The sequence below is a fragment of the Notamacropus eugenii genome, chromosome 3, assembly GCF_028372415.1.
Source record: "Notamacropus eugenii isolate mMacEug1 chromosome 3, mMacEug1.pri_v2, whole genome shotgun sequence".
NCBI lineage: Eukaryota > Metazoa > Chordata > Mammalia > Diprotodontia > Macropodidae > Notamacropus > Notamacropus eugenii.
In genome coordinates, this window is record NC_092874.1 from 334,571,881 (window position 1) to 334,592,637 (window position 20,757).

General features: G+C 40.1%; 1 long non-coding RNA gene across 1 annotated transcript; it reads right to left on the bottom strand.

Annotated features, from left to right (window-relative positions):
- Positions 1–1,345: 1,345 nt before the first annotated feature.
- LOC140531609 (uncharacterized) lies at positions 1,346–3,337 on the bottom strand. Its single transcript, XR_011976384.1, has 2 exons — positions 3,068–3,337; positions 1,346–1,673 (listed from the first exon to the last, which is right to left on the bottom strand). It is a non-coding gene; the product is annotated as an uncharacterized lncRNA (long non-coding RNA).
- Positions 3,338–20,757: the final 17,420 nt, after the last annotated feature.

Here is a 20,757-nt window from a genome sequence, read left to right on the forward strand (position 1 = left end):
TAAAAAATCATGTTAAACACTCCCTCCATTTTGGTCTTGGTTTGTAGTTACTGACCATCAATGCAATAGCTGATAATGATGCTGTGGTCCTCCTCATGGAAAGCATTTGACAACATGGCTGAAAGCATCATGCTAAAAAGCATGGAAGCAAGCATACAGCCCTGTTTCACTCCATTGGTGACTGAAAAGTCAAAAGGCTTAGCATGGATATCCAATCAGCTTTAGTTTACGGCAGCTCAGAACTCTGAATCTCAGTGAGTCAATCAACATTTTTTAAGTACTTGCTATGTGCCAGGCACTATGTTAAGTGATGGAGATTTGAGGAAAGATAAAAGATATTCCCTGATCTCAAGGAGCTCACAGTTTATTAAGAGAAACAGACAACACTCAAACAATTATGTACAAATAAGGTAGAATTAGGATAAATTGGAGCTGATTTATAGCAGGAAGGCACTAGAATTAAAGACTCCCTACAAAAGGTAGGACTTTAGCTGAGATCTGAAGGAAGCCAAGGAAGTTGAGAGGCAGAGATAAGGGAGAGCATTCCAGGCATGGGGACAGTGAAAATGCCCAGAATTCCTGCTATTGTGATGGCATAGCTTACCAAGAGGACCAAGTCTTATGCCTGACCATCAGGCTGCTTGTCTTCCTGTGGAGCTCACGAGTAAAAGAATGAGGCAGGAGAGCGGGTCATGAAGCAACTCCAATTTATTCAAGCAAGCACTCTGATTATATAGTCTCTACCAGCTAGCCCAGTGAACCATGGAAACACACACAAACAAACCCAAAGCTATAGTAATGAACACAAGCTGGAACTATAGTGACAAAAACAAACCAGGGGTGGGGCCATCCCTTCCAGTGCCATCTTGTTCACCCTTCCCTGCACCGGACTCAGTTTACCTGATGTCCGTCAATGTGGCGTCCCAGATGGTGTGGCGGTGAGCGCCCCTTACAAATTCCCAGGTGGAATGTCTTATTCGACAAACAGCAAGGAGGCCACAGCATCACTGGATCACAGATTAGGGGTCAGGGAAGGGAGTGTTAGGGATAAGTGGAAAGGGAGAAAGGGACCAGGTTATAAAGGATTTTGAATGTCAAATAGGGGATTTTATATTTGATTCTGGCGGTGAGAGGGTGCCATTGGAGTTTATCGAGCAAGAGAAGGTGATATGGTTAGATCTACACTTCAGGAAGATCACTTTGGTAGCCGAGTGGAGGATGAACTATAGTGAGGAGAGACTTGCAGTAGAGGCTGTTAAATTAAAAATTCTTGTGAACAGTTAAAATGGAAGAAACCCCAGGTCTAAAAAGGAGGGGCCTGGAAAGAACCAGAGTTTGATCACAGTTTACAAAGATTATAAATGAATTTATTGCCTGAGAAGGAGCTTGCAAATTGGAACAGTGAGATAGTGTTTTCCTCTCTTCTAAGGGCAGTCAGAAAGGGTGAGTTATTTATACTTTTCAAATAAAGGAAGACAGGGAATTAGGGAGAAAGGTGGGCATTGGGCAAGTCCTAGAAATGAATGAGTCAGGGAGCTCCATTGCTTATTATGTGGAATTGTCTTGGGTCATTGTATTGCTGAGAAGAGTAGGCCTGTCATAGTTGATCACCACACACAACAAGGCAACAACCATGAAGGTATGCCTTATTTAGGTTTCAAGATCCTAAGGTCCTAAGAAAAGGAGACAATGAAATGTAAAGAGAAGGGCTTTCAGATACAAAGGAAAGATTTCATACCTGGAAGAGTCTGAGATTTATATAGACAAATTCTACATGAAGAAGCCTGCAAGACAAAGAACTTTTTCTTGTCTCAAGTGGCTTCTATGATGATTAACTCAGATTTCTGGGTTTTGAAGATTTCTGTCTAATGACTTTTGCAGAATGACCTTAAGTCCAAAAGAGCTAGAAGACTTGACAGATGAGAGGCATTCTGGGTAAATACTAGTTTGTCTCAAACAGTGCAACTTTTTTTAATGACACCTTACTTCCAACAATGGCTGTTGTTGATCTTGCCCCTGTCATTTCCCTGACTGGGATGAAATTCTAGGGAAAGGACTGTGGCTGATCAGTGTGGAACAACCAGGAGCCAATGTAGCTCTCCAAAGCCAATGGTGCTGACAGTTCTCTTTGCGGAGGATGTCCATGGTGACACTCCTCCCTCTCCTGGGAGGATGTGTATCTGTTCCAAAAATTTATCTTCATCTGTTGAAAATATCTTTCATTCCTGTCCACCTTGCCTCTAATACTATCAGAAAAGTGCTCTGCAAACTCTAAAATGATATATTAATGCTACCTATCATTATTACTAGGCAGTTAGGTGGCTCAGTGGATAGACAACTGGGCCTGGAGTCAGGGAGACCTGAATTTAAATCTGGCTTCAGATACTTACTAGCTGTGTGACCCTGGGCAAATCACTGCCTTAATCTACTGGACAAACCATTCCAGTCTCTTGGCGAAGAAAACCCCATGGGCAGTATTGGTGTGCTATATATAGTCCATGGGGTCATGAAGAGTCAGATATGACTGAATCATAATTATTATTACTATTTTGGTTAAAAGCTGATACTTGGATAAAACTGGTTAACCCAAATCATTATTGGTCTGTACGTATTTCTTTTGCTTAAACATAGTTGAGAGTAAGGTTGCCGTCACACACAGAAATTCTTTTTTAACATTGGCTGGGGTTTTCATCAGCTGAGGGCTTGAGAGGAACTGAAGAGATTTTTATTAATAGCATATTATAGCTCCTCAAAAGCAGGGAAGAGATTAAACAAATGCAGACTAAAGAGAAACCTGGACATAGAATGAGTCAGCTCTATTGTGGGGGGAGGAAGACTTGGTAAACTGGAGTCATTTCCTTTGAAGGCTTGGAATCTGGAGAAAGACACTTGAGCAACTATTCCATTTCATTGTGGTTTTTGTTAGAATGTGTGTGCAAAGTAAGATACACTCATACACACATACACACACACACACACACATATATATGCCTATATGGGTGATCTAAATGTATGGACAAAGGGACTTTCAGGTATTGTGGACAGACAAGTCTGGAATCTGACTCACCCTTCTCCAAGGTAGACTTCACTTTCCTCCTTGGGAGAGCAGGAAAAAGTCCATTCCTGGGCACATGTTCCTTCTCTGTTTATCTTCAAGAGGGATTTCAGATTAAATTAGACAAAGAACAAATATTTTTGGTCTGGGGGTACAATAGTGGGGTAGATTCAAAACAAAAGTTCCTTTTCTGGTTACTTTTAAGGGAAGGGGAGCCTTTTAACTTATACTCCTTCCTACCAAACTCTGGTTACACAAAAGACCATCACAAATAGCTATTGTTGTTTTGTCTTTCATTTTGGAAGAGGCATAGAGATTCTTCCTTCCTTCCTTCCTTCCTTCCTTCCTTCCTTCCTTCCTTCCTTCCCTCCTTCCTTCCTTCCTTCCTTCCCTCCTTCCTTCCTTCCTTCCCTTCTTCCCTCCCTCCCTTCTTCCTCCCTCCCTCCCTTCCTTCCTTCCTTCCTTCCTTCCTTCCTTCCTTCCTTCCTTCCTTCCTTCCTTCCTTCCTTCCTGGTTAATTTAAATAAATACACACATGCATATATATTTAATTTCCCCCCAAATTACATGTTGACAATTTTTTAAAAACTTTTTTAACATTTGGGTTTTTTAAATTTTTGAGTTCCAAATTCTATCCCTTTCTATCTCCCTCCTCTCCCCTCCCTTCTTCCTGAGATGGTAAACAATCCAATAGAGGTTATACATGTGCAATCATGTAAAACATTTTCATATTAGTCATTTTGTACAAGAAGACTCAAATAAAAGAACAAAAATGAAAGAAAATAAAAATCATGTGTCAATCTTTATTCAAATAATATCACTTCTTTCTCTGGAAGCACACAGTATCTATCATCATTAATTCTTTGGGATTGTGTTGGATCATTGCATTACTGAGAATAGCTAAGTCATTCACAATTTTTCATTGTATAATGTTGCTGTTACTGTGTACGATGTTCTCCTAGTCCTGCTCCTCTCATTCAGCATCAGTTCATATAAGTCTTTCCAGGTTTTTCTGAAGCTTGCCTGCTTATCATTTCTTATAGCACAATAATATTACATTACCATCATATACCATAGCTTGATCAGTCATTCTGCAAGTGATGGGCATCCCTTTGATTTCCAATTCTTGGCCACCACCAAAAACACTGCTATCATTTCAAAAATACAATATATATTTTGTAAATGATGCATCTTAAATTTAATAATTTATTGTAAATTTGTGAGGTTTTTGCTACATTGAAATTTTGATGACACAATATTGCATCATGTAGCTATATTATATGGCATATAGTATCATATTGTAAATAAGTCATATGCACATATTCCTGCAAATGCATGCTAGACTTCCCAGCAATGTGGGACATGCTAACCTGCCATCACTTGCTTGTTAAGACCTGTCAGTGGACTTGACTGCTGATTGGTTATAACTTTCATTTTGTGTGTTTATTTGGAAAATAATGTAATCACTATGACTTTAACTTGTAACACAAGAGATGAAACATGCTTTCCCAAAATTTTCTTCTCTTCTTTCTTTATGCTTCCACCATCTCCATATTTTTATTAAATGACCCCCCCCCTCCATTGCATATGTGACTATTATCACCACCATCACCCCCATCATTCCAGTGCCCCTCTTGAGGGCAGTATTGCCCACTTTGGAAACCTATGCATGTAACCCAAGCCTCAGAGTCCAGTGATATCGAACTCTCTCCTAATTGGTGGAGATTAATGTCCCAGGAGTTCATGAGGGTTGGGGCAGAATGAGAAAGGTAAGAGATTTGGGACTCTTCTGTCTTCTAGCTTCAAGAGGAAAGATATACCATTCAACCCTCTTGTCAGATTGTTGAAGAAAGAGAAAGACTATGGGAAGAATTTAGATCATGTCACTATTCACAAGTTGCTAAATTAGAAACTCTGGGGAATTTCCCTTTTGGTAAGCTCTGGGACTCTCTCTTGCTTGAGATGACTTACTATGTTCCCAGTGAAGGAGTTCCTTCTTCTCTGTATGTCTGGTATATATCCTCCTATGTATACGTTCTCTGATTTCTATTTTCCTATCAATGGATATATGGGTTTGTTTGCTATATGTGTTCATTGTGGAACTGGCATTTGGTGGGAAGTTGAGATTAGTTAAATTTGCCTTACTGCAATGAAGACCCAGTTGACGCTAGATAACATAAATTTCTAGGGTACCCTGTTAGTTCCATTGTGTGTCATATTGTGGTGGGGAGTATGAAGCATTTGGTTGAAGAAAAACACTGGCTACTACCTCTCTGGCCCACTCTGTAACCAACTTCTCCCTTTAGCCATGACTTTCTCTCTAGTCACTACCCTCCACAAGGAGAAGAAGAAGAAAAGGAAGAAGAGGAAGAGGGAGAGAAGGAGGAGGAGAAGGAGTAAATTTGGGGGAAAGATAATGAATTCATTTTTGGACAAGTTGAATTTGAGAGGCCTATAGGACATCTAGTTCAAAATATCCAAGAGGCAGTTGGCGTTGCAGGCATGGAGCTCAGGAGAAAGACTAATGACATACAGTTTTTAAAAAGTTACTGAATAGCTAGAAAAGGAAACTGTGATTGAAGAAATTCAATGTGGTTTCACCAAAAATGGGAAATGCCTGTCTAAAGCAATTTCCCTTTTATTTTGTGAACAAAACTAACAGATAAAGAAATTCTATACATATTATTCATTTAAATTTTAATAAAGTATTTGACAGAGTTTTTCATCTTGTGACAACAGGGGTTTATCCAATGAGAACTAGTCTTATTCTTGCGGAAAATATGAAAATATATGGGCACCTAGGTGGCAAAGTGGATAGAGCACTGTCCCTGGAGTAAGGAGAACCTGAGTTCAAATCTAGCCTCAGACACTTACTATCTGTGCCACTCTGGGCAAGTCATTTAGCCCCAATTACGAAGGAAGGAAGGAAGGAAAGAAGGAAGGAAGGCAGGAAGGCAGGAGATGTGATAGTATGTGAATTAAGTTAGATAAAAGTAAAAGTGTTTAAAAAAAAGTTAGATTCAGAACTGGTTGAATGACTTCATGTAAAGAGTAGTCTTTAGTTCCTCGATGTCAACTAGGAAGAAAGTTTCTAATGGAATGTCCCAGAGATTTGTGCCTTGACTATGTACTGCTCTAAATCTTGATCTCTGACATGACTATAAGCATAGATGCCATGCTTACCAAATTTGTAGATGACAGAACGCTGATAGGGATAACTAATTCACTGATTGACAATTGTTATTATTTAATTATTTCAGTTATATCCAATTCTTCATGATTCCATTTGGAGTTTTCTTGGCAAAGTACTGAGTGGTTTTACCATTTCCTTCTCAGCTCATTTTACAGAGGAAGAAACTGAGGTAAACAGGGTTAGTGACTTGCTAGGGTCACAAAGTCGGTAAGTGTCTGAGTTCAGATTTGAACTCAGGTCTTTCTGACCAGTGCTCTGTACCCTGATCCATCTGGCTGCCCCTGAGTGATAATCAGACCTCCTCAAAAGGTTTTGACAGGCTAGAATGTTGGTTCAAATTGAATATGATGATATTTAATAGCAATAGATGTAGTCTTATACTTGAGTAAAAAAAAAAAAACCAGTGAATGAATGAATGAATTTAATAAACACTATGTGCCAAGCATTGAATGCTGGACCTGGAGTCAGGAAGACCTGAGTTTAAATCTGGCTTCAAACACTAGCTGTATGACTCTGGGCAGGTCATTTAGCTTTTGTTTGCCTCTGGAGAAGGAAGTGGCAAACCACTCCAGTATCCTTTCCAAGAGAACTCTGTGACCACAAGGTCACAGAGTCAGACACAACTAAACAACAACAAATGTGCCAACCACTATACCAGCTGCTGAGAATACAAAAAGAAAAGACAGTCCCTTCCCTCAAGAAGTTTATATTCTATGGAGGAAATGACACACAAAGGGTAGTAGTGGCCAGAGAGGGTTACTTTGGTCCAAAAAGTAACCTGGGATTTCATCAGGAAATAGATTAACATACGCCATGTAGGGACATTGCAGAGTTGGCTTCATAAATCATAGTTTCAGAATTGGGGGGAGGGAGAAGAGCTCCCCAAGAAATATGACTGGAGAGTCCAAGAGTAAAAAATGGTTAAATCTTTTCCTGAAATAGTCATCAATCAAAAGAATTGGGTCCCAAGGCAGAAGTTTCTCCAGGGTTAGAAGGCAGCTAGTGAAGCTATAGAGGAAAGAAGATATGAAGAAAATGCCCAGAAAGTCTAAAGTAAAGTGAATTCAAATCACAAGTCTAAAATGGACCCATATTTTAGGGAGGATGGCAGTAAACTAGAAAGTGTCTAGCTTATGGTGATAGAACTCGGGACATTTAACTGGAAGAAGAAAAAACTTACGGGGAGCAGGATAGCCATCCTCAAGTAGATGAAGAGCTGTCTTGAGGAAGAAGGACTGATTTATTCTGCTTTGCCAAGGAAGACAGGAATAGGAGAAATAGGTGAGAGTTGCCAAGAAGAACATTTAGCCTTGATGTCAGGGAGAACTCTGACAAGTGGAGCCGTCCATCCATTCAACATGGGAACAGGCTGATGATCTTGCAGCAAAGGCTGAATGATCACATACTTCAAGGATTCATTGTGGAGAACATTCTTGTTTAAGTATAGATTGGACCAAATGACTTCTGAGGTCCCTTCCAACTCTGAGATTCTGTCTTTCTGTTTGACTTTCCTAACAACCTTGTGAAGTCAGCAGTGAAAGTATCATTATCTCCATTGAGACACAGAAAGATTAAATGACTTCTGCAAAATCTTCATCGTTACCTAGTAAGTGGAGCTAGGATTCAAACTTGAGTGGGTAAGTAACATGGTGCAGTACATAGAGTACTGGACCTAGAATCAGAAACACCTAAGTTTAAATCTGGCTTCAGACATGTAAGACCTGTGTGATACTGGGCAAGGTACTTAGCTTCAGTTTGCCTCAGGTTCCCCATCTGTAAAATGGTATAATAATAGCATCTGCCTCCCAGGGTTGTTCTGAGGATAAAATGTGGTAATTATTTGTAAAGCACTTTTCCAATCTTGAAGCCTTCTTCTTTTCCTTCTCCTCCTCCTCCTTCTCATTACTCCACAGTGATACTCTTTCTGCTATACTGTATTGTCTTGTCTCCTTTTCTTAGGGTTTCCACAACCAATTAAAACACATTTCAAAAATTAATCCCAAGCTAATGTTTTAATTATGAGTTAATATGTTATTTGTCCCAGTAAAATACATTCCGTTTAAGTGAGTCCTTCTAGTGAGACTGCCTTGGTCCAAAGGAGGAGGGAATTCCAAGCTTCCAGGACAAGAGAAGGAAGACCTACCAGAAACCCTGGCATCATTCCCCTTAGTGTTCTCAGATACTGGAGAAGAGGAATAGACGAAGGTCAGGGAAGACGCAGGCTGATTGCAAGCAATGGAAACAGACAAGTCAAAGCTCATTTCCTGAACTCCCATGGGATTTGTTGTCCTTCATTCTGGAAGAGGACCAAAATGACATCACTGTTAGAGTCAAGTTACAGTGTGTCTGACAATGGCTGATCAGACCAATACTAGCTTGGAACAGTCAAGCACAAATTGGCTAATTCCCCAAATTCTCACATCTCATGTTACTTTTGAGCTACTTTGATTCTCTCCTAAGCAACTGGAAAAGAGAGCACAGATAGGAGGAAAAGGAACCAACAGTAGTATGTAGGTTCCAAATATTGACAATCAGATTAACAGAACTGTTAAAGCCAGCCTTTGGACTTAGCCCTGGGTAACAGAGAAAGAGAAAGATTTTTCCTCTCGTCTACATCCTATTAGATTTCCCCCACTTATCTCAGCATTGTTGTTCTTGCTGTGTTTGTCCTTCCTTCTCAAAGAGGACCATGACATCAAGGTGATGACATGACTTGCTTTTACTATCTCAGCATACTTTACCAACAAAGGAATAGTGAGCTCTCATGGCCAGGGATGGAGCAAGAAGCTGTGAAGTTACCAGTTGACTAGACAGGAAAGGCTTAGGAAGGAGGGATGAAGGACTCACTTGTTCTGGCATTTGGTGACACTGACCCCATGACAATCACCACTCCCAGCCTCATGGGAGACTATAGAACAAATCTAGGGCACTGAATGTTCCTTCTGATTTGGGGACACCTGAACAAGACCAGAAAAGGTCAGGTCCTGGGGTTAGAATCATGTGGGTCTCCTGTAACAGAATGTCCTAGCCCCTTCAGTCTGGATGTTCTTCTGGCCCACTCTGAATCATTGCAAAACTTCTTAGAAAAGGAGGAACTGGAAATTGGGTTCCACAGAGTCTAACAGAGGAAATCGAAATCACACTAATCTTATTGTGGGGCAAAGTTTAGATAAGGATAATGATAAAAGCAGCTAGATGAAGCAGTGGATAGAGCACAGGGCTGGGAATCAGGAAGATGAGTCTTCCTGAGTTCAAATCTGGCCTCAGGCACTTACTAGCTGTGTGGCTCTTGGCAAGTCACTTAACTTTGTTGGCCTCAGTTTCCTCACCTGTAAAATGAGCTGGAGAAGAACTAGTCCAGTATTTTTGCTAAGAAAACCACAAATGAAGTGAATGAACAACAACAATGATTAAAGACAGAGTTTCTGGGATACTAAGGTCAAATCCAGTAAAGGAGGAAGTCAGAATTCCTAGTACAAAGCTTAGATCTGATCTTGGTTTCACATATCTGTATAGCACAGTATATTTTCTTCCTTCCTTCCTTCCTTCCTTCCTTCCTTCCTTCCTTCCTTCCTTCCTTCCTTCCTTCCTTCCTTCCTTTCTTCCTTTCTTTCTAATACATTTCCACATTAGTTGTGTTGTAAAAGAAGAATCAGAACAAAAGAGAAAAACGCAAGAAAGAAAAAAAAGAGAGAGAGAAAATAGTGTGCTTCAATCTGCATTCAGACTTCATAGTTCTTTCTCTGATTTTCCATCCTGAGTCTTTTGGAATTGACTTAGATCATTGCATCTCTGAGAAGAGCTAAGTCTATCAAAGCTGATCATCTCACAATGTTTCTGTTACTATGTACAATGTTTTCCTGGTTCTGCTCATTTCACTTTGTATCAATTCATACAAGTCTTTCCAGGTTTTTCTGAAATTCACCTGCTTATCATTTCTTATGGAACAATAGTATTCTATTATATTCATATACCACAACTTATTCAGTCATTCCCCAAATGATGGGTATATTCCCTCAATTTCCAATTTTTGGCCACCACAAAAAGAGCTACTATAAATATTTTTCTATGTATGAATCTTTTTCCCTTTTTAATGATCTCTTTGGGATGTAGACCTAGTAGTGGTATTGCTGGTTCAAAGGGTATGCACAATTTTATCTCCCTTTGGGCATAGTTCCAAATTGCTCTCCAAAATGATTGGATCAGTTCACAACTCCACCAACAGTGTATTAGAGTTCCAATTTTCCACATCTTCTCCAACATTTATCATTTATTTTGCTTTTCTACTTGTAAGTCAATCTGATAGGTGCAAGGTGGTACCTCAGAGTTAACATTCATTCTTTCATAAAATTTTGAGTTTCAAATTTTCTCCTTCCCTCTCTCTCCTACCAAGATGGTAAGCAATTTGATATAGGTTACATATGTAGCACAGTGTTTTCTAAGGTCACTCATTCTAGTCCATCAGAGATCATTAGAAATTGGATGTCATCTATAGTGGGTACCATGTGAGTCAGGATAAACCTGGATTCAAATCTTGTCTCTGATAACTGACTAGTTGTATCAGTTATCATAGGAAAGTCATTTAAACTCTCTAAACCTCAATTTCCTCATCTGTGAAATGGGAATTTATTACCTACTAATCTGGGTGGTTGTGAAGCTTCAGTGAGTTAATTCCTGTAAAGCATTTTGCAAACCCTGAAGTTCATGTACGTAAATATCCATTTTTATTGCCTCTTCTTACCCCTTAAATTGAAAGGTGAGGAAACTAGAGAGAGGAAAGTTTATAAAGCCAGTTAATAACACATCAAGCACAGGTTCTCTCAGACCTGACTCAAGACCACTTTGGGTCTGGGACTCTCCATACATTCCAGTCAAAGCAAAAATTTCATTCACATTGGCATTAAATAATAATGATGATACTTCTAACATTAGAGAAATATAACTACCCTAATCTAAGAAAATATCTTTCATTTTTCAAAGCAATACTATATTTAGAAGTCCTCTCTCTCTCCAACAGAGAATTTTTAAAAATTAATCAATCAGTATTTGATTTAAATAAATTGATTTAAATCAATCAATCAATTTATTAAGGACCTATGGTATATTAGGGACTGTGATAAACACTGGGTATGCAAAAGAAGGGGAAGTATCCTCCCTGTCTTCAAGGAGTTTGTAATCCAAATATGGAAATTTCTTAAGCTATTTATAAGATGACCTTTGCCTTTTATCACCTATTATTCCTGTTTGGGTCAGAGAAATTAATGCAAGATTGTTCCTAGTGTATGATTTTTAAAAATGATGATAGCTCAGCTCATATCAATAAAGATATGCACACACATAAGTGCATAGAAGGGATGGGTGGTATAGTGGTTGGAGGGCTGACCTCAAAGACCAGAAGACCTGGGGTCAAGGCTCTGCCACACACTAGTTCTGTGACCCTGGGTGAGACACCCAACTTTTCAGTGATCTAGGAAATGCTTTAATCCTATAAGGTGCAAAAAAGGTATCCATGTGCATTGGGAAAGGGAATTCCCTATTCCCATGAAATCACAGGTCCAGTCATTATCCCTATACATAAAATACTTTGATATTTATAAAGCACCTTCTCATCAGCTGCTTTCATCTGCCTTATAAGGCAGGTCATGCAATTGTTATCTTTATTTTCAAGATCAGGCAACAGAGAGATTGCAGTTTGTCTAAGGTCACACTGAGAGTAAGAACTCTCTGGCAGACCTGAGACTTAAACCCAGATCTTCTGACTCCAAGTCCAGTGCTCTTTGCACTTCACAATCCTGTCTGTCAGAACCTTGCTCTGATCTGGCTGGATATAATTGAACCTGGAGATGGATAGGATGGCTCCAGCCAGAATGACCTCTCTCCTCCCAACATATGTCCTCCTAACATCTCTGTCTCTGATCATTGTCCCATCATTCATCCAAGCTGCAAGCCTCAGAGTTATCTGTAATTCTTCCTTTTCCTTCCTTAAACATGTACCATGATTTCTCACCTTTGCTCATAACATTATGTACACATGGAATTCCTCTTCCTTTTCCTCCCATGTCCAGCTCTGCTAACTAAAATTATCCACCACCACCACTACCCCCCTCCTTTTTAAGAAAGAACAAACATACAAACATTTTCCCTCAATATCTCAGGGACACAGTCTTAGCTCAGTTCCGACACAGTGTTGGTCCTACAAAGTTCAGGTCTAAATATAATATAGCTGCCAGATGAGCCCTCTTCCTGTTTACCTCTGAGCTAGATCCCACAGGTCATTCCTGCTCCTTAGGACATGGAGGATGCTCCCATCTTTCAAGGCCTAGTTGAAATGGCTACTTTTCCCATGAAGCCTTCTCTGACACTTCTCCTATCCTCCACGTCAAAGGAAAGTTCTCAAAAATAAAAAAATTTGAAAAAAAGAAAGTTTTCCTTTCTCCAAACTCCTATATTTGTTTTTTAACTCTCTCATGACCTGGATTAAATCCTGTTTTAAATTTATTTGAGTAGGTATTTTGTCTCCTTTTATTAGCCAGGTCCCTTTCCCCAAGGGACCCCATCTTATTTACTATTATCTCCCTTCCAGAACTTGGCACCAGACCCTACATAGGAAAGACACTCAATAAGTATTTTAAAAATGAATAAAAGGATGGCAGAGTTATAATGGACCTAGTCACAGTCACATGCCCTTGTAGATTCCAGAGATCACTTCTGGCACAGGGGAATTAAGTTGATATTCAAGCTGAGCCTTGTAGAATGGGTAGGATATGGATAAGTAGAAAGGAAGGGAGCCTAGAGCATTGAGGCCTAGAGGTAGAAGCTAAGCATAATGTCCCACTCAATGATCCCCCAAACTTGTTAGCTTAGCTCAGATATACCTCCATCAGGGAAACTGAAACTTTGCCTTCAATTTTTCTAATTCCAGTTATGTTTTTGGAATTGCTGTCTATATATTGTTTGCTTGGTTCTACTTACTTTACTCTTTACCAGTTAATGAATCAATAAGCATTTGTTAAAGTGGCTACTTAAACATCAGGCACTATGTGTGCTAAGCACTGGGGCAGTCCCTGCCCTCAAGAAGTTCCTAATCTAGTAGAAGAGACAATACGTAAACAAATATAAACAAACAAGTTTTATACAAGATAAATGTTATCGTTGTTCAGTCAGTGTCCAACTCTTGTGACTTCTTTTGGGGTATTCTTTTTTTTTTATTATTATTGTATTTATTTTTAGATTTCGACATTCATTTCCACAAAATTTTGAGTTCCAATTTTTCTCCCCATCTCTCCCCTCCTCCCACCTCATAATACCTTGCATTCTGATTACCCCGTCCCTCAATGTACCCTCCTTTCTATCACACCCCACCCTTTGCTTATCCACATCTTCTCTCTTTTCTTGTAGGGCAAGATAAATTTCTATACCCCATTACCTGTATTTCTTATTTCCCAGTTATATGCAATAGTAATTCTCAACATTTGTTTCTAATACTTTGAATTCCAACTTCTCTCCCTTCCTCCCTCCCCACCCATCCCCACTGAGAAGGCAAGCAATTCAGGACAGGCTATATATGTGTCATTTTGCAAAAGACTTCCATAATAGTCATGTTGTGTAAGACTAACTATATTACTATATTGCCCTCTATCCTACCCTGTCCTCCCCTTTTCTTTATTCTCTCATTTGACCTTGTCCCTTCTCTTTTGGGGTATTCTTGGCACAGATACTGGAGAGGTTTGCCATTTCCCTCGCCAGTTCATTTGACAGAAGAGGAAACTGAGGCATATAGGGCTAAGTGTCTTGGCCAGGATCACACAGCTAATAAGTGTCTGAAGCCAGATTTGAACTCGGCAAGATGAGTCTTCCTGACCTAACACTCTATCCACTGTGTCACCCATGTATCCATAAGATAAATAAGAAATAACAAGAGTGAAGGCATTAGAATTAAGGGAAGGGTTGGGAAAGGCTTCCTGTAAAAACTGGCATTTTAGTTTGAGACTTAAAGAAAGTCATGGAAGCCAGCAGGTAGAGTTAAGGAGGGAAGAGTATTCCAGGCATGGTGGTCAGCCAGAGAAAATGCCCAGAGACAAGAGACATGGTGTCTTGTTTGTGCAACAGTATGGTCACCAAATCAAAGACTACAGGTTCATATAAGTCTTCCCATGTTTCTCTAAATTTTTCATAATTATCATTCCTTACAGCACAGTAATATTTCATTACATTCACACAAAGTAATTTGTTTGGAGGACATCTATGGATACACATCAAAATATTTTTTTTTCTGTTTCTTCAATACCATAAAAAGGGCTAATTTGAATATCTTAGTGTATTTGGGACCTTTCTTTCTATCATTGACTTCCTTGACGTATGTGCCTAGAAGTGGAATCTTTTGGTCAAATGGTGTGGACTTTCTTTCCAGAAAAAGTCAATAAGCATTTATTAAGAAGCCCTGTTCACCAGACACTATACTAAATGCTGTGATAAAAGAGCTTACATTCTAATGGAGGAGAGAACACACAAATCACTTGAGATACAAGAACTGCCAAAATGGCTGCACTAATTAACAGCTCCACCAACCCATGGACGGCTGTGCCTAGCTTTCCATAGCCCCTCTTCACATTTATTCCCATCTTTTTTCATCTTTGCCAATTTTCTGAGTTTGAGGGGAAGCCTCAGAGTTCTTCGATCTCCATTTTTCTTATTACTAGTGATTTGGTGGAGCCCTTTTTCATATAATTGCTAATAGCTTGCAATCATTGTGAGAACTGTTTTTTCATGTACTTTTATTTATCCATCCTATTTAATAAGTATTCCATCTCAGCTGCAAACATTCAGTACAGTGGCTACCTAGATAACACTGTGGGCTGAGGCCACAGGGGCTGGTAACCTTTGACATCTCCATCCTTTACCTAGAGCAGTGGTTTGCTCTAAGTTCATTGCTTTTGGCTGCTTGACTTAACAAGGGTAGTAGGCTCTCCCAACTATCAAATTCATTGGCTCTTCACTCCCATTCTGATCACTGCAAGTTAAGTTGCTCTTTATAGAGTTGCTAATTATAGAAATATTCACTTAAGTTTAAAGATTCTCCTTGACAAAATGGAACATAAAAATGTCCCCAAGGAACAAACATGAATCAGTTATAAAAGAGACAGAAGATATCTATATATACTTAAGTTTATGCATTCCTACCTTGATCCCTCACCTATAGCCAGTCAGAAAATATCTGCCCATGCTCCTGAGTTGGGGGTATAGGAGGGACCTGTTACACTCACTCAGCATTTTCCCAACCCTAGGTTCATACTCTCCCTTATACTTGGAATGTCATCTTTCCCTCTCTGCTTCCAAACCTCAACTCCCATGGCACCTTCACCAGGAAGCTTTCCTTGACTCCTCCTGTTAGTGATGATCTACTGATCACAGAACAGGGATAGGTAAAGGACCTGTGATTTCACAGAAGTAGGAAATTCCAGGGTGAGGAAACTCCCTCTACCTATGCAGGTAGCTACCTACTATACAATTTATACTCTTAGTAAAGTCTTGCCTCCAACATTGAGAGATTAAATGACACAGCCATGACGTGTCAGAGATGGGACTTGAACTCAAGTCTTCTGGTCTTTGAGACTAGTTCAGTATTCACTATGACACTCTGCTTTGTATGTAATTCACTATGTTTCTGTCTTATCACCCATTAAACTCCTTGTAGGCAAGGATTTAGCATAAACAATATGAATATTCTCAACACAGCGTTCTGCATAAATATAGGTGAACCTAGGTTTAGTACAAACATTTGTAAAAAAATGTTTGTATATGTGAATGAATTCTTTCTTCTTTTATGGTTTTCAAAAAATTGTCAGCTTGACGCATTCTCCCTACCCTGGTCCTTGCTGAACAAGGGAACACAGTCTCTTTCCTTCTCTTTGTTCTCTGAACTCCCTCTAATCTATTTTTGCAAATGCTAGCAGAAACTCTCCAGTTCAAGAGTCCCTGGGTATCTTAGTTGTAGTTGGCTGACACCAGGAGTTTCCTCCAACTACATATTACTCAAAGGAAAAGATGACAACTAATAGGAAGTTAACCAAAGCCATACCTACATTTGTCAGAAGAAGTAGACCTGGAGGGAGTTGATTAGACAGTGCAGAGTCAAGGTGAAGGTGAAATGGCCATTCACCAGTTTCACCAAGTGTTTTATATTTTAATGTTTTAAGTATTAACTTCCTGGGAGAGTGTAATAGGAGTTGTGGGTTATTGTATCATGTTTTTTAAAGTATTTGTCAATGTGTACTTACTTCTTTTCTTTTGGTATGGAGGAAATCAATAGTTATGCTACTTTATCTACAGTGTACATTAAGTATCTTTTTGACCACTTTTGGGAAGACTAGACCTGAGCCAAACCTAAGCTTTTAAGTGATTTTCCCTGGAGTTCTAGAGTGGGAATGTAGAGAATCCTCGAGTCTGAGAAGTTGCTTGATCCTTCTCTTTAGAGGTCAGGTTCCCTTAGGGCTAAATTTGGCCCCTTAATAAGAGAGGGCGCTCCAATCCCATGGATTTAGTGAGTGTTATTGCATAAGAATGTTGGAAGGAAGCAGAAGGTCCCATTAGGAAAAAGACCTACAGCATAGTTGACCTAGTTAACAACAAAGGAATATGCTTCTGAATCCATTTGAATCCTAATAGCAAACTCTTGACAACATAATTTGTATGATATGTTTTGCCCATTTCCCTCTTTACTAATGTCACCTTCGAGCCTCAGTGAGGGGACTGTTTCCTTCTGGTTTTGTGTCACCCATGAAGGACAGCCCTCCATGCATTTAGATTGTAATGATGCAACGAAAGATGAGGGTCTTTCTGTGGATCTGTGGACCATTCAAAGTGGGGAATGAGAAAGGTGATTTATTGAGGACCCCCACTCTATTTCAATCTATATGAATCAATTTGATATGATTCCATAGGGGTAGTGATTATAAGTTCTAGGTATCAGTTCCCAAAGCTGTGAGCTACAGATTGTAGGGACCACTGGAATAGGGTAGGGGTGGAAACATGGTCTGTCCTACACGTTAGAAAGACCAGTCTGACAGTTGAATAAAGGAGAGACTGAAGTGGGGAGAGATGGGAGATGAGGAGATCAGCCAGGTTATTGTAACAGTCCAGGTGTTACAGTTATCCGTACAAATCTTCCCATCTTGGGGATGGGAAGTTGTCTTGACTTTTGTTTTGCCATGGGACTCTGATGACTCTGGAGAAGGGAGGCTGATAACTCTGGGTAGCTCTGCTTCATTTAAGTTCAATTCACCCAAAGTCAAGAGTCATCCCCACGATGCCATTGGTCCTCTTTGAGAACAGAGGAGAAACAACACCAGCTAGGGTCAACATCAGGGTAGTAGCAGTATTAAAAGAGAAAAGGGTGTGTGAAAGAGAGATGTTATGAAGGCAGAATCAACAATACTTGGCAACAGATTGGCAACGAGAGAGGGGAGGAGTCTAGGATATCATCCAGGCTATGAGTCTGAGTGACCAGGAGGAGAATGGTTCCCTTAGCAGTAATAGGAAAGTTAGAAAGTGGGGAGAGCTTGGGAAAAAAGATAAAAGAGTTCTATTTTAGACATGTTGAGTTTAAGATGGTCAATGGGCAATTGGAGATGGAAACTTGGAGGTCAGGAGAGAGGTTAGAGCTGAAGTAACTTACCTGTGGCCAGGTAGCCCATAAATGACAGAACTGGAGATTTCAAATAAAGCCTCTTTACTCTAAGTCCAATGTTCTTTACAATATGGCATGCTGCCTCATGGGATGTTAAAACAGAAAAGGTCTTTATAGATCTACTAGAAATTAACCCAAGGCAGAGTAAACATATCAAATCAATTTCCCCTTTCACAGGAGGACAGCTCATTAAAAACAAAATATCCTCTGTCTTTAACCTCTTTCATTGAGTTCTTCTCTGTATCTAAGCTTCTTTCAAGGAAGTAGACCTATCTAGGAAATTATCTTTTCCCCTTCAATCTCTGTCCCCAAATAGAAAGAACCCTAGATCCTTGCTGTTGTTCAGTTACTTAAGTCATGTCCCACTCTCCATGACCCCATTTGGGGTTTTCTTGGCAAAGATACTGAACTAGTTTTCCATTTCCTCCTGTGGCTCATTTTACAGATGAAGAAACTGAGGCAAACAGGGATAAATGACTTGGCCAGAGTCATATAGCTATTAAGTGTCTGAGGTCAGATTTGAACTCATAAAGATGAGTCTTCCTGACTCCAGGTCAGGCCTTCTGTCTACTTCAACAACAGCTCCTTAGCCCAAACCAACACCATCAAATACTCTGCCAAGTAGAGCCTTAGGCACCTCTGTTCCTAGGGACTGGCCCCATCCTTCTTAACTTCCTGTCTCTTCTGCTAGAAGCCAACCAACCTTAGGTAGGGAACAGCAGTACCATTTCTGCTGAGAACTGAGGCAGATGGGATGTAAGGTGAAGGCATAGAAAGATGGGGATGGGGAATGAGTAACTTGACAAGAGGGAAATGGATCCAGACCTCAGGGTCTGAGACAGACAAGAAGAGCAGGGTTTGTCAGGTCTGTATTGAGGTCCAAGAAAAGAATAACATTCCAGTATCTGCCTCTGATCCCCCATACCTCTTAAGCTGATCCTCCAACCTGAAGAAGCATGGTGTTATGGAAAGATCATTGCGTTTGGAATGACAGTGTTTGAATTGCACTTCTGTCTACTTCTCACCTCTACTACTCACTGTACATGTGGTTCTGGCCAAATCATTTCACTTCTCTGGACCTCAGTTTCTTCATCTGCAAAATGAGGGGCATAGGACAAGATGATCTCTAAGGGTCTTTCCAGTTCTGAATCCTAGGAACTCAACTGAGAAACAACCTCCAACAGAGCTAAGAGGGTCCCATCAATAAAGGGCAGGGGGTGGGGAAGGGAGGTAGCTTTTGATAGATTAGAACCTTCCTTCAAATCCCACCTCCTATCTGTGTGATCTTGGGCAAGTCACAACTGCTTAGTTTCCTTATCTTCAAAAAGAGGGTTGGACCAAATGACCTCAAAGCTTGGTCCCTTCCATCTATTACCGTCATTATTAACTTAAAGAAATAGCTCCTGGACCCACGTGGCTGAAGCACATGTCCCTCTCACTTTTCCCATAAGAGGATCCTCTGCACTGGACTCACACAGGCCTTCTGGACCAAGTCCTGGAAAACCTGATGTCCGATGAGAGATTAGATTTCCCTTTTTCATACTCTTAAGTTTGTTAACCCCCTGCTGCTTCAGCTGTCCAGGAAAAATTGATTACGATTTAGATTGTAGCTTATATTTAGGATTCCCTAAAAGATGAGGGACTAAAAAGGGACTCTATACAATGTGAATCAGGCAGGAATAAATTCCCAAATATATTTCCTTCATGCAAAGGAAACACTAAAAGACACAGAAGACTAATTGAACACATGATACATTTAAAACAACATTCAGTAAATTCATTCATGACAATTAATCCCCCTCCCATGAGAAGTTGAAGATTAATCCTCATCAGGACATAAAATACTCTGAAAAACTGGAATTGGGCATTTTACCTTCCACCGTGGCTGTATACTGTCTTCCTCAAAGTTCGCGTCTTCTGCCAAGCCAGCCCTACAGCTGAGATCCATCATCTTATCAGTGGTTACCTTCTCTAAGAGCACTAGAGTACTTCCAAGAGTGCTAGACTCCTCCCTGGACTATAGTCAGTTCCAAACAAAAGAGTCCAGAGTCTTTGGACCTCTTAAACTCACAAAATCACTTCGAAGGCACTTCCAAGGTTCACCAAACATCTCATTCACCAAACATCTGGAAAGTACAAACACAAAATGGTCAACCCCAAACTCAGCCTCAATCTCACCTAAGTAAGGTCTATGATTTATCTGCTAAGTGCTCAGGGGTTCATGGTGACTGGGATGGGGGACAGAGCAATCCATCTCTCCTCTCCCTCTCATGAAAAGTGGCTAGAAATAGTACTGACAGGATCCACAGTTTGTATTTGCCCTTCATTCTTGAAGAGGACCATGACAGCAAGGAAATGATGACATAACTGGCAGTTGACTTTGATTTGAGTGAGGGAGGGCTGTGCAAGGTCACCAACCTCATTTTCTCCTCCTGAGCCATCTGGGTCCAGTGACCAGATATTCATCAGGATGACTGGACATGATCCAGGATGCAGTGAGAGACCCTGGCCCTTTTAGGCTAAGGCTGTCTAAAGCCAGAAGGAAAGAGAGTATTGTGTGGTGCTTTCTCTTTCAAAGATCTATTGAGTCATCAGTTCTTCCTACTCAGCATCCGATAAAGAGGCTCCGACTTAGGGCCTCATCATCTCAAAGCAGATTCCCTTTTCATTCTGAGTCAGACATCCGTGGTCAACAGGAAGAAGAAATGTTAAATTTTCACACTTTCTGTTCAACTCCTTTTACCCTCTGGTCTAATTATATTAGCCAGAATTTATTTTTATTCTTCAGTGTGTACCAAATCTTGTGGATGTGATTGTCACTAA